This window comes from Nicotiana tabacum, chromosome 19, assembly GCF_000715075.1.
Source record: "Nicotiana tabacum cultivar K326 chromosome 19, ASM71507v2, whole genome shotgun sequence".
Classification (NCBI taxonomy): domain Eukaryota; kingdom Viridiplantae; phylum Streptophyta; class Magnoliopsida; order Solanales; family Solanaceae; genus Nicotiana; species Nicotiana tabacum.
The window spans coordinates 19,298,684-19,313,183 of NC_134098.1; the positions used below are offsets into that span (position 1 = coordinate 19,298,684).

Genomic DNA, 14,500 nt, shown 5'->3' on the forward strand with positions numbered 1-14,500 from the left:
CAATTTAGAGGAATAATCAGTTAAAACCAAAAGAAATCATACATTACCTCGCCCTGCTGGGAAGGGGCCCCACGATGTCCATTCCTCACTTGATGAACGGCCATAGAGAGGTACATGAGTGGATATGTTTGCCTCCTTGGTGAATTATTGGGGCGTATTTCTGACATTATTCGCATTTTTTTATGAATTCTGAGGCGTCCTTTTTCATGGCGGGCCATTAGTATCCTGTCCGTATGAGTCACCTAACGAGTGCTCGATTGCCGGAGTGAGCGTCACAATGAACTTCTTGGACTTCTTCAAGAATGCGGTGCGTTTGATTTGGGCCCAAACATTTCACGAGAGGGCCGTCATATGTCCTCTTGTATTGGTCGCTATGGAGGAGATTGTATCTGGCTGCTTGCATTATTAGTTTTTTGGCTTTCTTTTTGTCATTTGGGAGTGTGCCGTCCTGTAAGTAGGCGATAATACGATTGCACCAATCCCAAGTTAAGCTTACAGATCTTACCTCGATTTGGTCTAGCGATAAGTTGAGGAGGTGGACTACACTTTTATCCCCGGTCGTGATGCTTTTGGTGGTAGCGACCAATTTGGTGAGGTCATCCGCTTCAACATTCTGTGCACGCGGGATCTGGTCGAGCTGGCATTCATCGAACTTGGGCAGCAGCTTACAGATCTCGGTCTGATATTTTTGCAACCTTTGTTCTTTGATTTGGAAAGTCCCTGTGACTTGGTTGACTACGAGCTGAGAATCACAACGGATCCTTAGTCGCTTCACCCCATACTTGAGTTCTAATCTCAATCCTGCAATTACCGCCTTATACTCCACCTTGTTGTTAGTCATATCTTGGCATCTTATAGACTGGCGAATTACTTTATCGGTAGGAACCTCGAGTACGAGTCCCAGTCTAGATCCTGAAGCGTTGGATGCACCGTCGGTGTATAGGATCCAAAGGTCTTGTGTTTGGAGAAAAGCTTGGACGACTTCTTTCTCAACCTCACACATTATATCCACACTGAAGTTCGCGAAGAAGTCGGCGAGCACTTGCGACTTTATCAATGTTCACGGCTGATATGTGATATCGTGCTCGCTCAGCTCGATGGCCCACTTGGCCAGCCTCCCCGATAATTCGAGCTTGTGTAAAATGCCTCTTAGAGGAAAGGTGGTAACAACCGAGATATGGTGGAACTGGAAATATGGTTTAAGTTTTCGTGAAGCTATGACAAGTGTCAGGGCCAGTTTCTCGAGGTGTGGGTACCTCGTCTCGGCGTCGATGAGTGTTTTGCTAATGTACTAAATGGCAGATACGCCTTTAACTATCGCAGAGCTTGTACATATTCGGGCGACCACTTAAGGCTGTTATCTTTTTTTAGTATGCCGAAAAATTGATGACATATGTCAGACGACCATACTATAAATCTCGATAGGACGGTGATTCGACCGGTCTACCTTTGGACTTGCTTTTTAGTAGTCAGTTGCTCCGATATCCCTTCAATAGCTTTTATTTGGTCTGGGTTGACTTCTATCCCCCGTTGTGACACTAAGAAGCCCAAGAACTTTCTCGAGGCTATGCCAAACGCGTATTTCTCTGGGTTTAGTTTCATTCCATACCATCTTAGTATGTCGAACGCTTCCTTGAAATGGTTGATATAGTCCTCCACCTTTATAGACTTGACTAGCACGTCATCGATATATACCTCCATGGTCTTGCCGAGCTGAGCTTTGTACATTTTAGTGACCAATCTTTGATAGGTTGCTCATGCATTCTTCAGCCCGTATGGCATGGCCCTGCAACAATATATTCCTCGGTGGGTGATGAACGTGGTTTTATCCTGGTCCTCTTCTTCTATAAGTATCTGCTTATAGCTTGAGTATGCGTCCAAAAAATTTAACAGCTCATGTCCAGCTGTTATGTCGATGAGTTGGTCGATATATGGTAATGAGAACGAATCCTTCGAGAATGCTTTGTTCAAGTCCGTGAAATCTACACACATCCTCCATTTCCCATTTTTCTTTTTGACCATCACTATGTTGGTGATCCACTTGGGGTATTTCGACTCCCTGATGGAACAATTTTCTAACAGCTTCTCCACTTTTTTGTGGACGATATCGTTGATGGCGGGGTTGAATTTTTGTCTGACTTGCCTTATCAGGGGGAGGGGGGTAGAATGGATCGACGTTTAATTTATGTGTGGCATTCTCCTTGGGGATGCCCAGCATATCTGCATGGCTAAAGGCAAACAAATCCACATTAGTTATTAAATATTGACTAAATTTACCTAGCTCTCGGAGTTTGCAGCCGATGTAGGCCTTTTTGGTGGAGTCGCTGGGCTCTAATTGAATAGGGTCGAGGTCCTCTATGGTTGAGTCTGCGACTTCAATCGTTTCGGGGTCCATGATGACGTCCCTAGTTTCTTTTTGCGTTGGCCTCGACCCTGTTGATTGTTATGACTCTTTTTCCTTGTCTTTCTTCTGTTGGGTTGTCGTGCTGTCTAAGGCGATGCAGTAGCATTCCCGGGACATGCGTTGTTCTCCCTGTATGTTGAATATCCCCCAAGGTATTGAGAATTTTATTACTTGGTATAAGATAGAGGAACAGATCTTATGGGATGTATCCATGGTCGTCCTACTATGGCTTTGTATGCGGTGGCCTGGTCCATGATGTGGAACGTTGTCTCTAGAGTTATGAGCTGGCCAAGACGGGGAGGGTAATTTCACCCGACGTCCGTTCAAATGCATTATTAAAACTAATTAGTGTGATGCAGCGCGTCGCTATCTTGTCCTCGAGTATCATCTGTGTGAGGACTCGGGGATGGATAATGCACACTCCACTTCCGTCGTCTACCATGATACGTTTGACATCAGTATCAAAAATTCGTAGAGTAACGAGGAGAGCATCATTTTGAGGGAAAGTCAAACTGTTCGCATCTGACTCGTCGAAGATGATACTTTCTTCACGTCCGTCATACCATTATTTGGTGATAGAACTTTTAAGCTTGTGAGTAGTGGTGAATTTGACGGCGTTGATGGAGCCATCGTCGCTACCGCTGATGATCATGTTGATGGTGCGAGCTGGTGACGACGGCTTTGGCAGACCTTGGCGTTCACGACCTCTGGCGAAGTTATTTCTTTCCTTGTCGCTCAGCAGCTCTTTGAGGTGTCCGTATTACAACATGTTCACAACCTCTTGCCTGAGGGTGATGCAGTATTCTGTCTTGTGTCCGCGCTCCTGGTGAAATCCGCAGAGGGCATCAAATTTTTTGGTGCTCAGGTCGGACCTCATCTTCGGCGGCCACTTCACCTTCGTTTCGAGTTTTTCCAAGGCATAGACTATTTCTGTAGGTGACACGCAAAAATTGTGAGTAGACAATAAATGGGCATACCTCTCTCGTTTCGGTGAGTCCCCGACCTCAGCCTAGATGGGCCTTCATCATAGCGGAAAGGAGGTGGAGCGGGGGCCCTGATGTATGGCTACTGTCGTTCCCTATTTGTTCGTGAGACCGGGTGATCCCTCATTATGGTATCTCTTCGGTCCTTCCTGGGTTTGACTTATACCGAGACAAGCCGTCGAGTTGGTCCGTTGAGGTCGTCGTCAACTGCTCGGACTTCAGCACAGTAGGCATTGTGGATTTCACCCCAAATGGTTGGAGGTTACTTCATTAACCAGCTCAGCAATTTTCTGGTCGCTCTTGAGCCCTCTCTACTCAACCCATTTTGAAAGGCCGCGATTGCCATCCCTTCAGACACATTTGGTAGGGTCATCCATACCCTATTGAATCAGGCGAGGAAGTCTCTCTCCCAAGGACTGCTTGATGGCGAAGATGTCATTTTCTCTTTTTTCGGCCTTCTTGGACCCGATATATGCCGTTACGAACTTATCGGCCATATCTTCAAAGGTTTCTATGGAATGAGCTGGTAGCTGTGACGTTAATGCTCCTCCCGTGAGGGTTTCGCCAAATTTTTTCAGCAAATCAAGGGACACTTGTTCCTTGGTGAGGTCGTTGCCCTTCACGGTGGTGACATGATGAGTTACGTAATCTTCATAGTCAGTTGTTCCGTCGTATATCCTAAGATAGAACGACATTTTGAAGGTCTTTGGTGTGGCATGTGGGGCCGCTCCTTTGCTATACGACTGCTCTATGAATCTACCGATATCTCTCTTTGGCAATAACTTAAGGGCCTCTGGAATCTTGTCGACTCGTTTTTGTGTTCTTTCATTTGATCTCTGAGCGCTTTATTTTCATTCTTTATTTCTTCCATCCTCTTTAGAACAACGGCGATGACATTGTCACCTGCATTGCCAGTAACATTGTGAGTTATACCTGATGTTGGAAGGTCTGGTTGGTCACCCTGTTCGTCCACTCGTTTCACTGTATGGGCTCTTGCATTCTCTATGGACGTATATGAAGCATGTGTGTTGAGCACTCTTACTAGCGTATTGGTCAACCATGCTTCGAGGAGCTTTTTCATGGCTGGTGGCGTACCCTCTCCTGTGGACGTGGAGGCCCTTTTTCTATTTGGTTTTATTATATTGCAATGGGAGGAGGAGACCTCTCGCGCCTGTGGGAGGCAATGGGTATCACGTCGTCGCCTAGCGTTTCACAGCTCTCGTTGATAGCGTTCATAAGGTTGCCAAGGAAGTCACTTGTCACTTTAGAGTTTAGTCCTATCTCCTTGGTTACCCGCCATGTAGGTTTTCGTACGCGCAAAGAAAGAGAAAGATCTTGTGGTTTGTTAGGTTAGTGACTCACGTGAGTTGTAGATCTAAAGGAAACTAAAAAAATTAGCTAAGAAGTCCCCATAGATGGCGCTAAACCTTTTGACCTAAAAATTTAGATCTGGATTCAACTAATTAGATTTAAGTAAAATAGAGTCAATCTTAGCTAATAATAATATTCAAAAGATAAGGTTGTTGGTTTTATGACGAATAATATGTATGTTTGTTCGAATGGTAATGAATGTGAGCAATAACAACAATATTCAATGATCCAAAAAGATGGAAGATAACATTAATTAAATTTTAATAAATAGCAATGGATGGTATTTATGTAAATAAGAACATATGAGTCACCCGAAAAGTGGTGGGATCTGTTGATATTCCTTCTGACAATGATGAATGATTGATGAGTATTGGAACATTCGGGTTGTTCTTGGATCAAGTGAAAAAGTTAGGCAAAAATCTTAGTAAAGGTGTTTTTCGGATGTTTTCAATATGGTCAGATTCCCTCAATAAAGTCAATGTGTATTCTTACAAATGGATAATTCCTGTCCGCTATCATTGTGTCTCTTTCTACTTACAGGGAACATATTTCTAAAATCCCTAATAGTATAGGTACATAGAATATCCACTAGAATATTCTCTTTTGTGTCATATTCTAAAACTAGCCGTTATAACCTTGTCTAGGATGCTCGATCTCGACCTTGATCCACGTCGATTTCTCGACTTTGATCCTTGCTGACTCTTTGATCGCAACCTTCATTGCTTCTGGAACCACTTTGATCTTGGGCGAGGCTTTATTGAAGTCGTACTGATAACATATGGCGGTATGTGAATGCCTCCTTAATGTTAACATGGTTTAATTCTATTAGAGATAATTTTTGACCCATACAAAAATATATTTTATAAATATAAAAATTTATTTAGTTCAGTTTACTGTATGAACTAAAAATTACCCTAATTATTAATTACGATAATAAATTTAATTAAAAAAATTAATAACTGGTTATTGACACCAAAGTACATACTATACTAGTACTCCATCCGTATCAATTTAGATGACCTAGTTTGACTCGACACGGAGTTTAAGAAATTTTTTTTTTTTTTTTTAAATTTGTGGTCTTAAAAGCTTAAGGGATAAAAACTTTGTAGGGCCATGACATTTATGTGGTTATAAAAGTTTTTTATTAAAAGTAAAATTTGTAAAATAAAAAATTTAAAATTATATTATTTTTAAATTTATAAATATATGATTTATTTTGAAACATAATAAAAAGAAAAGTAGATTATCTAATTTAAAAGGTAGAAAGTAATTCTTGAAAATTGCTCACGCAATTCGTGGGTTAGCGCTGTTACCGACTGATTTTATTGAAGTAAAAAATGATATCAGGAGAGCAGAAGGACATCGGAATTCGGAAACATGAAAAAGAGGACGTCGAGTTCTGTGTCTGTATTTTCAATGTCATGTGGTTTTTCTAGAAAGATACAAATGCTGGGCAGAGTATATCGCCATATACGTACCGCCACACGTAATGATGACTAAGCGTTGCACCTAACCCTTAAAATATTATTGGCACAGCAGCTGCTTTTCCTTCCTCCGCTTACTTCCTGGCTCTACTTAAATAGCCATCACTCCTCACACTTCAATTCAAATTCAATCGATGTGCCACTGTTTTGTTCACAAAAGATAAAAAGACACCGCTACCGCCACCGCCACCGCCGCCGCCGGCAGAATTCCTGAAGCTGCTCTTACGCCGCACTTCAACACTTACGCCTCTCCGTCTTCAAACGGTGCGTTCAATCACAAGCCCTAGTATGTTCTATTTCACAATTTTCAGATCTGTAGTCTTCGATCATTATACTTTTCGTTACCAGTTGTTTGATTCTTAATTAAGGGCTTTAGATTTTTAACATGCTTAAATTCGGGACGTAATATCACGGAGGTCTTAACACTTTCATGATTAGATTTTTAAACGTGCTGAAAGTGCTATCGTCCTTTTTATTCCCTCATTGTTGTTTACGTTGTTACAGGCATTGTTATTTTGACAAGCTCTATGAGCTGCTAAAAATAAAATGTTTATTGGAAATATACTGCATGTTTTCTCAGTGGAAGGTTAAATTATTATATAGGCAGTGAAGTTGTTAAAAGTTTTGACCTATACTCACGCTTACTTCCAGTGATATTCACTATCATCATTAACATGAAAATACACATTCCAACATGCATAAAAACATGTACATAAATATACACTCCTTTCTCTTTCAAAAATATTGGCATAGTTCGGAGTACGAGGATAACAGTAGATTTGGACATAAATTCTTCAATGTTTTGAAAATAAAATTTATATTTTCAAAAACTACATAAAAGTATTATAAGTCATAATTCAAAATATTTATAAAATGTTTAACAAAAACGTGATCAAAGAACAACCTCGTAGACTTCCCAAATAGTAATAATGCCAATCTTTTTGAAACAGAAAGAGTATGAATTATGTACATAGTCGCATAAGTGTCGACACACATGTTGACAAGAACAATAATTTAGAATTACAATCTATAAAGAAGAAATGAATACTAATTAGTAGTGGTAGTCATGAAAAGATTAACTAAGAAAATCAAGCTTAAGCAATGCCATTCTAGGAATAATACTTCACGCTTTATGAATATTTTTTGTGTGAGCATCTCATTGCTTTTCAAAGGTTGTAGTATTATATTTCCCTAAAATGTATCGACTCTCTATTATTTTATTAGATTTGTTTCTTTTTTCTTAAATATTTCTAAATTGTAATATGTTCAACACATGCCAAGGTTTGCTTTTATCTTAAATTATGCAATCTATGATTTATTCATTTTCCCCTACATATCCCGGAAAAAGAAAATCACTATTAAATAGTTAGACTGAGCCAAGTTGACTAGGAATGAAGTATGATAAATTGTGTTTCTAGGTTGACCCAATTAAAAATAATGAGTCAATGTAATTTTAGATCCATTCTAGGAAGATGTAATTGGGAATTGAAGATGGAACCAATCCATAGTATTTTGAGGTTAAGATGTGCATACTGAATATGGTATTGGAAACATATTATCCACTTTATTAGAGAAAGAGAAAATTTACTCCGATACTATCCAAAATTGCTTAATTTGGCTGTCAGTTACACTTTTGGTACACTTATAACCTTCCTATTAGTAAACTTTCTCATATTCGTCTTGCCATTAACAGAGCTCTAACGCAAAATGAGTGGATCCATGTGTCCAAAATTTTCTAAAAAAAGTTTTATTCATCAACTTTATGCTTTAAAATTATCTCAAGTTGGCGCTTTTTTAGTGCTCCCTTAGGGTTAAGGGAAAACATGACTTATACTAATGGTAGAAGTAATATTAGACCAAAGTTTAATAAAGGGTAAAGTTGCTCAATTTATAGTAGAACAACAAATTTAACCATTTCCCTTTAAAGAAAATGTGCGCTTTTCTCTTTTAAAACTGGGGACCAAAAACTTTACAGTTAAAAGTTTGATTAAAATTTTGATAGTATTTCTTGATATTATATTAACGCGATCAAGCGCATGAAATGTACACTAATGCATATAGATGGTTTTATCTGTATCTAATAATAGTGGTTAACTTTTAACACGTAGCAACCGTTACCCACTGATATTAAAGACACATATAAAGCCACTAATGAGAAGTACTTCTAAAAGTTTTAGCAAACCAAGAAAATAATTATTACGTGTATCTTTAGAAAATAATTAATTTGTAATTAGCACAATTCATTATTTTTAATTGGGACAGCTGAGAAGCACAATTTACTATACTTTACTCTGTTAGAATATTTGTTTTTTTAACTATTTGAATGCAAAATTTAATTTTTAGAAGGTGCAAAAGAGTAATGGCTAAATTATAAATTGTGTTATCTTAAAGATTTTGGCATTTCTTGAACATAAAACAAGTCAATAAAGAAACTCCTACAATCTACCATAGAGAGCCAATTCATTTGAGGTATGTATATATATTCCTTTGAAAAGAAATGAGATACTCACAAAAAAATATTTATAAAGTTGAAGTATTATTTTTAGTATGACGTTGCTTAAACATAGTTTAGTTTTCACTAATATCTTCTTATAACAAATCAAATTACTAAAAAATCAAGGTAAAATACATATTTTACCCATTGACCTTGTCCCCAAATCCCTCATTCACGCATGTTAAACACGGGAATAATGTTACACATCAAATTTTTTAAAAGTGTCTATTACATACCTCTTTTGCCATGTGTCACACACGCTTGTATCACACATAAAAGAGTCGCGTGAAAGCTAAAAAAATCATCTGACATGTGTCTATTCTATTACACACCTCTTCAGTTTTTTTTCTTGATTTATGACACGTGTCGGATGCTGATTGACGCGTGTAATTGCAATCCTTAAGAAGATGTGGTCAAGTATCGAAGTGGTGCGTAATAGACAAACCTTTAAAAGTTTTGGTGTGTAATATTATTTCCGTGTGTAAGAGGAATTTGGGGACAAAATCGACGGGTAAAGTAACTTTGTTAATTTGTTGAAATTAGACACCGATGGCCTATTTGACTATCACAATCCTAGTATACATTCCTAGAGAAGAACTAACAAATGGTAGCAGTTTAAATTGAAAATGCAGGGTTCTCCACAAGTGATTAAATCATCAAGTTGTGGGAGTAGTCCCCTTTTGAATCCTGAGAAATTGGGATGGATATCACGTGAAGCCAAAGTTAGTGTCTTCCGTGTTTTGACTATAATATTCGCCATTATAATTATCAAAATCATTTTCTTTTTGATATAACATGAAAACAACATGCAAACATGAATGAAAATATTGTCACATATGTATCAATATACATATTGACAAGAACAGTTCTATAGCATCACAATATGGAAATGATGTGAGATAAATAATAATTAGTGATTAAGAAGAATACTGAAGAGTCAACCAAACTAAAGAAATGTCACATTAAGAATAACAAGTCATGCTTTATGAATGTTTTTGTGTGAGTATCCCATTGCTTCTCAAAAATTATAATTTATACAGATCTCAATAATTAATTGGCTCTCTAATATGTATTATTATTATTATGCCTCAAGAAAAGAAAAACAATCAGAATAGTTAGAATGAGATATTTTGACTAGGAAATAAAGTATGACCAATTTTGACTAGACACCTATGGCCCTAGGGCGATAGTTGAAAGGATAATGGGCATGATTAAATGCTTGTAGAATTAGTGATTGATCAAGATGAAATCTGTCAATTATTGGTAATGAGTTTAAGCTCCATGTTGTTATGGATTATAAACGACCAAACTAAGACTTTGGCCAGGGCAATTGAATGAAAGAAGAAAAGAGTTTCTTAGGTCATTCAATGGTCAATTATATTTGATATGAACACATAGTTGGTCGCCTATTAGGATTTGAGAGTAAATTGTATACTTCATTCTATCCAGTCGTTAAGGAGCAGTGGCGGAGCCAGGATCTCATCGAAGGGGGTTCAAGAAAAACAAATCGTAGCTAGTGGGAATTGAACTTATGACCTTTCAAAGATTTTGAACCCCTTTGACCACTAAGCTACACTTTCGGGTTGTGTCAAGGAGGTTCAAAACTTAATACATAGAGGTAAAAAACCGATTTTGCCTTATATATATAGTGTAATTTTTCGGCGAACCCCCTTCCGCCCCCCTAAATCCGCCCTTGTTAAGGAGTGTTGCTAGACGCCACCCTTGATTAGTATATTGATATTATTAATTTACTACCGGCTTAGTATTGAACCTATGGGGTCGCACATTAACGAGTGTTCTGATCTTTGCTAAAGGATTAATTACTTTATTATTTGATAATTAAGTTAAAGAATTTAATTAGTCAAATAAATTTAGTTATTAGTCCAAATGAAATATTATTATATTCTTTGCTAGCACAAAGGATATAATTAATATTGTGAACAAATTAAAGTTTTCTATTTGGAATATAAAATTAAAACATATCTCTTGGTTGAACTATATATATAATTAATATTTATATATAAAGATATATAAAATGTTAAGAAAGGACTTATAAGTTAACCAACTTTGAATTGGATTAATGAGAAAGTCCATAAAGGGCGTGTAGGCTATCAGAATCCCACGAGTAATGGAATTAGTATTTTCCTATATAAAATTGTAAAAGTCCAATTTAGAACTTGGGTCTTTCGGTTCCTTTTCTTTCAAGTTTAGACATAAACTAAATCAACGTGACCAACACAGCTTCGCAAAACCAACAGAGATATCGAAAGAGTCAAGTAATACTCTTAGCAAGAAAATTAGCTTGGTCTTTCACGTCTAGGCTAAGTTTTTTGAGAAAAACTGTAGTACAATATTTTCATACAATTTGTTCGCGGGTTTCATTAATCAAAGAGTTGATAGCAAGATCGGTCTCGGTGTGGATACACATAGAGTTTCGCACTATCGAAGAAACTTTAAAACGACTCTGTTCACCAGGTACGTCTTAGATCTGATCTTTGACATATAAATAAATTTTAAATACGAAAAGATGTTTATAGGATTGTTATTGTCTTCCGCTGCGTGTTATGAACATCTATATGAATCCTTTAGGTTAAGGGACTACTCGAATCTCGAGAGATTAGGATCAACATCACGTATATCCATAAACTATGTCTTTTAGAGCCAAAGTCAATTTATGACTGTTTTAAGATGAAAACATAAATACCGACAACATGCTTAAAAACATATTAGGAAAATAAATTGCTACTAAAATGCAATATAATCAAACGCATTATTCATATCAAAAGGCAAAATGCCATCGGTCGATTTAATTTTCGATTCTCACATGCATTTTTCGAAAACAATGAATATCAAGTTAGAGAAATTTGTTATTTTTAACTTGGGCAACTTGGGTGCAATTTACTATACCTTCTTGATTAGAATGTCTCATTCTAACTATTTCAATGCAATTTTCTTTTTGGGAAATACAAGAGAAATGATTAAATTACTGATTGCATTATTTTAAAAAAATGGAGGCTAACCTTGACAGGTCTTGAACATAAGCAAGTTAGAAACAACAGAGGAACACTTATAATCCATGCTAGAGAGTAAGTTCATTATAGGGAGGTTCATATATATTACGACCTTTGAAAAGTAACGAGATGCTATTACGATATCATTCATAAAGCGTGAAGTATTTATTGTTTCTAGCATGGCGTTGGTTAAGTTGATTTTGTCTTCACGATTCTTGACAAGGCAAAAATAGTGAAATGGAAAATACAAAATATATAAAGTAAAATCTTACAGACTTTTTTGAAATTGGATGTTGATGTCCTATTTCAACATAGTTCTCACAAAATGATATTGACTATCCAAATTCTTCTATACATACATAGAGCAAAATTAACCGTCATAGCAGTTAAAGTCGAAGATATAAAGTTCCTTTCAAGTAATTAAATCATTTTGTGTTGTAGGAGGAGTTGTCTTTTCTTGAATCCTATTGATTAAAGAAAGTCTTTTCTTGATTCTCAGAAAAAGGTTCAACGCCATGCACGGTCTTCTTGTGTCTTTGAGAGCCACGTTACATTGACTGAAATATTCACCAACTTAATTACCAAAATCAATTTATGACTAATATAATATGAGCGTACATTCCAACAACATGCATAAAAAACATATATACATATCCATGCATACTTGCGAAAATTATGTACATTGTCACATATGTATCTGGATACATATTTACAAGTACAATAATATAGAATTACAATATAGAGAAAAGGATAGATGCATACTAGTTGTGGTTGTCATGAGAATAATACCGAAAGACCAAAATTTTGTTTAAGCAATGGGATGTTAGAAATAATAATTCACGTATTATGAATGTTTTTGCGTGAACATCTTATTGCTTTTTAAAGATTGTAATTTATACACTTATCTATAATTAAACGGGTTCTCTTGCATGAATTATAATTGTTTCATTTTTATTATTATTGTTCTAACTTGTTACAAGGTCGGCCTCCATGTTAAAATTTTGCAAGATTCAGTTGACTCTCTTGCTTGCCTCCAGGAAATGAATCGCATTCAAATAGTTCTCTAAATAATTAGAGCTAGATAGTTTGGCTAGGAAATAAATTATGGTAAAATTTGTTTCCAAGTTGACCCAATGAAGAAAGTTAGCCTAAGTTTATATCCGTTGTTTTTGGAAGATGCATGTGAGAATTGAAGATGAACCGATTCATAGTATTTTGCATTAAAAATATCTGCAATATTCTATTATTGAAGATGAATAATAATATTTCTCATTATTTAATGTGACCGGCCGTATGAAATGTATATTAACGAACACAAGTAGTTTAATCTATATGTATATTAGTAGGTTCTTTGGGTGTTTGGTAATCTTTTCCGGCATTGGAGTGAAATGAGTCTAAATTGAGCAGAATGAATATTGAGGGCTCCATCCGATTTACTTGGAATTGATGCGTAGTTGCTGGAATCATAGGGTTGGAGAGGGGTTGGGGTTTTGAATTTTGTGCATTTATTAACACATTTTGGGAAATAAATGATTGGACCAGTGAGGTTGTGTAGCAAGGTTGGCTCACTTTATAAATTCATCACTTTCAGAACTGTGTGTACATAGTTGGTGAGATGTATTGCTATGAGCGATTTACTGATCTATAGTTGGAGGCTTAATTTCTAAGCTTTGGCTGAAGAATTCCATCCATCTAAAACAGTGGCGGACCTGTGCTTGTACAAGCGTATCCAGTTGAACACTTGTCAAAATCTTTTACTAATTTTATGTGTAAATTATTGTCAAACCATGAAAAAGTTGTTTAACAGATGTTGAATCCACTTGACATTGACAAAAAGGAAACTTTTGGAGCAATGTTCAAGCGGGGTCATGATATGCCCCGGGGCTTTATGACAACATTCTTGCCAACTCTAATGCATTTATGGTAACGGAGATTTCAGTTGAGAAGATATTCTTGGCTCAAAAGGTAACATCCAAGGGTATTCGCTCTTCAACATGCCAAAACATAAGTGTTATGCAAGGAAAGTGATTGTCTTGTAGCGATACACTGCATTGGAGCTGCTTCTGGGATCAAGATTGTTACAATCAAGTGATGGCTTTTGACTCATGCTTTTTGGAGTTTCGATTGTTCCAACTTCCAAATGGGTAACAGATAAATGCTTCTCTTGTTCTGCTGAATCATTTTCCGGTTTCTAGAGAGGGACTCATGACTATGCCTTCCCATATTTCTTTGTTCTTGAAACACCTCGCTTTTACTAGAGATTTTGGGATTAAGGCATACTTATTGTTGTATTCGCTTTCAAATTATCTTGGCTAAAGTAGAGTTATTTCTCAGCTTCCATTTCATGTTTCATGAAATTATTGTGTATTTGATCGGTACATGTGTTTTGTCAGCTGCCAAGTTGTACGTATTCATGACACTTGAGAGTTTGGAAATGCCCAAAGATGTCGGTTCTCAACTTTCATTTCGTATGTATATGACATGAATATATAATTGGTCATCCACAACTGCTAAATATTCGATTTGTCGTAAGGAGTAAAATTATTTGTTTCTAATATATATTTTTTGTTGCAAAAGCTTTAGTAATATGGCTATGTCACAAAAACTTCTCTAGGCTCAACCAGCCCGAAAGTAGTCTTAACATGAAGTGATATTGTGCGTTTTGGGTCAAGTCTGCGTGGTTTCTCCCAAAACACAGTAGTCTTAACATGAAGTGATATTGTGCGCTTTGGGTCAAATCTGCATGGTTTTTC

The 14,500-nt window shown here is 36.7% G+C and overlaps 1 long non-coding RNA gene across 2 annotated transcripts; it reads left to right on the top strand.

Moving 5' to 3' along the window:
- The first annotated feature begins 6,083 nt into the window (after window positions 1–6,083).
- Window positions 6,084–14,085, top strand: LOC107761016 (uncharacterized). 2 transcript variants are annotated; one of them, XR_001642503.2, is made up of 2 exons: window positions 6,084–6,528; window positions 13,339–14,085. It is a non-coding gene; the product is annotated as an uncharacterized LOC107761016 (long non-coding RNA). The 2 variants fall into 2 exon arrangements; XR_001642504.2 differs by having other exon boundaries at window positions 6,084–6,506.
- Window positions 14,086–14,500: the final 415 nt, after the last annotated feature.